Source organism: Heptranchias perlo, chromosome 30 (assembly GCF_035084215.1).
Source record: "Heptranchias perlo isolate sHepPer1 chromosome 30, sHepPer1.hap1, whole genome shotgun sequence".
Classification (NCBI taxonomy): domain Eukaryota; kingdom Metazoa; phylum Chordata; class Chondrichthyes; order Hexanchiformes; family Hexanchidae; genus Heptranchias; species Heptranchias perlo.
The window spans coordinates 2,951,700-2,954,805 of NC_090354.1; positions in this window are offsets into that span (position 1 = coordinate 2,951,700).

Sequence of the window (3,106 nt, forward strand, 5' to 3'; positions counted from 1 at the left end):
ACAACAACTTGCATTTATATAGTGTCCTTAATGCACTAAAACATCCAAAGGTTCTTCACAGGAGTGATTATCAGACAAAATTTGATACCGAGCCACATAAGGAGATATTAGGACAGGTGACCAAAAGCTTGGTCAAAGAGGTAGGTTTTAAGGAGAGTCTTAAAGCAGGAGAGAGAGGTAGCGAGGCAGAGAGATTTAGGCAGGGAATTCCAGAGCTTAGGGCCTAGACAGCTGAAGGCACGGCCGCCAATGGTGGAGCGATGAAAATCGGGGATACATGAGAGGCCAGAATTGGAGGAGCGCAGAGATCTCGGAGGGTTGTAGGGCTGGAGGAGGTTACAGAGATAGGGAGGGGCGAGGGCCACGGAGGAATTTGAAAGCAAGGATGAGAATTTTAAAATCGAGGCGTTGCTGGACCGGGAGCCAATGTAGGTCAGTGAGTACAGGAGGGATGAGTGAACGGGACTTGGTACGAGTTAGGTAACGGGCAGCAGAGTTTTGGATGAGCTGAAGTTTAAGGAGGGTGTAAGGTGGGGGGTCGGCCAGGAGAGCATTGGAATAGTTGAGTCTGGAGGTAACAAAAGAATGGGTGAGGGATTCAGCAGCTTTATGGTCACTGATCCAAAGCTTTTTATTTCCAGATTTATTTATTTTTAACCGAATTCAAATTCTCAAATTGACACGATGGGATTTGAACTCACGTTCTCTGGTCCAGTAACGTAACCACTACACCACCATACCCATAACTGTCCGGCTTCGGCGGTGTTCTGCACCAGAGGCCTCGGATCATTATGTGGGTGTCTCAATAATAAAAAGAACCATGTTTTGCAATGCTAAAACCTTCTGCGTTGAGTGTGGACTGGGTGCAGTTGGCAGGACCCCCACCAGATGGTGCCCTGACTATTCCTGCAGTGCTTCGGGCACAGTGCGTCAAACTCCACGGCTCCTCTCAGAACTTAGTGATGAACTTTTAACCTTTCTCCCTCCTGCCGACTCCCCTGGGAATCTATCTCATATTATGGTTTGCAAAAATACGGGGTTTACGTCACTGCCCACCAGGCAATGGGTTCTTTTCAAAAAATGGTTCCTTGGAAATTAAATATATTTTTAAAAATCCTACAGCTATTGAAATTATTGTTTGTGATATTCGATATTACGAGCTCATTGCATGTTGGCCTTTATCTCAAAGGGGGCTGGAATACAAATGGTTGAAGTTGTACTACAGTTGTATAAAGCTCTGGTCAGACCCTATCTGGAGTTACTGCGTCAATTCTGGGCACCGCGCCTCAGGAAGGATTTATTGGCGTTGGAGGGGGTGCAGCGCGGATTCGCCAGAATGATACCAGGGCTAAAAGGGTTAAACTATGAGGACAGGTTGCACAGACTAGGCTTGTATTCCCTCGAGTATAGAAGATTAAGGGGTGAGCTAATTGAGGTGTTTAAGATGATTAAAGGATTTGATAGGGTCGATAGAGAGAAACTATTTCCTCTGGTGGGGGGAGTCCAGAACAAGGGGTCTTAACCTTAAAATTAGAGCCAGGCCGTTCAGGGGTGATGTCAGGAAGCGCTTCTTCACACAAAGGGGAGTGGAAATCTGGAACTCTCTCCCTAAAAATGCTGTTGAGGCTGGGGGTCAATTGAAAATTTCAAAATTCAGATTGATCGATTTTTGTTAGGTGAGGATATTAAGGGTCATGGAACCAAAGCGGGTAGATGGAGTTAAGATACAGATCGGCCATGATCTAATTGAATGGCAGAACAGGCTCGAGGGGCTGAATGGCCTCCTACTGTTCTTATGTTACGAAGATCCATTCCCGTGCATGCTAATCCAATTCTATCTTCAATCCCATGGGTGTTAAAATTGCAGGTAGTGGAATGTTGCATGAACATGTGAAGCATTAGTTTGTCACGACTGCACACAATTTTCAGGTTTAGATAATAATAAAGTAAAGACCACATTCACTTTCCCTTGCACTGACAGACTGCCCCCTAAACATTATAATTCAATCCCATTACAGTGCTGGTACAAACAGTAGGAATCAAAAACCTTCTGTTTGTTTACTATTTCGGATGGTAATTTTTCCTGTCCTGAAATAAAGAGAAATGGCTGACTGACTGGGAGTGATTACAAGGCTGCAGTCTGATGGAGGGGTTGAGAGGAAAGTGAGAGCGCAAAGCTCGAGTGGGCTGTAACCATTATGTAAACCTTGGGATTAGATTACAGCCTTGCAATCACTCCCTGATACGTGATATTATTCATAATATATACCGTTTGTGGGCGTTTTATTCGGGTTTGGGGCTGGCAGCAGCTGTCGGTGAGCTCTGCATAGCTGACTGGTGATTATGTCCTCACAAGAGAACAAATGATTTTGATATAATTTCTTCTTCAATAAAACCAGCAGTAAATGCAGCTGAAAACCAGGAAGTTCCACATCCAATATACATTCCACTTAGAGAATGGATAACTGGCAATGGAGGTCCATCTGCTTCCTGTCAATCTGTTCCATTTTTTAGAATGGGCTATCGGTGAAATTCCAAAATGCAAACCTGACAACAAAAGCTGGTTTGCAATTCTGCATTCCGAGAACTGAAATTTTAGTTAAGTTTTTCATTTAATGTCTTGACGGGACAGTGTAGAGGGAGCTTTACTCTGTATCTAACCCGTGCTGTACCTGCCCTGGGAGTGATTGATGGGACAGTGTAGAGGGAGCTTTACTCTGTACCTAACCCGTGCTGTACCTGCCCTGGGAGTGATTGATGGGACAGTGTAGAGGGAGCTTTACTCTGTATCTAACCCGTGCTGTACCTGCCCTGGGAGTGTTTGATGGGACAGTGTAGAGGGAGCTTTACTCTGTATCTAACCCGTGCTGTACCTGCCCTGGGAGTGTTTGATGGGACAGTGTAGAGGGAGCTTTACTCTGTATCTAACCTGTGCTGTACCTGCCCTGGGAGTGTTTGATGGGACAGTGTAGAGGGAGCTTTACTCTGTATCTAACCCGTGCTGTACCTGCCCTGGGAGTGTTTGATGGGACAGTGTAGAGGGAGCTTTACTCTGTATCTAACCCGTGCTGTACCTGCCCTGGGAGTGTTGGGCTAATGTTGGGTG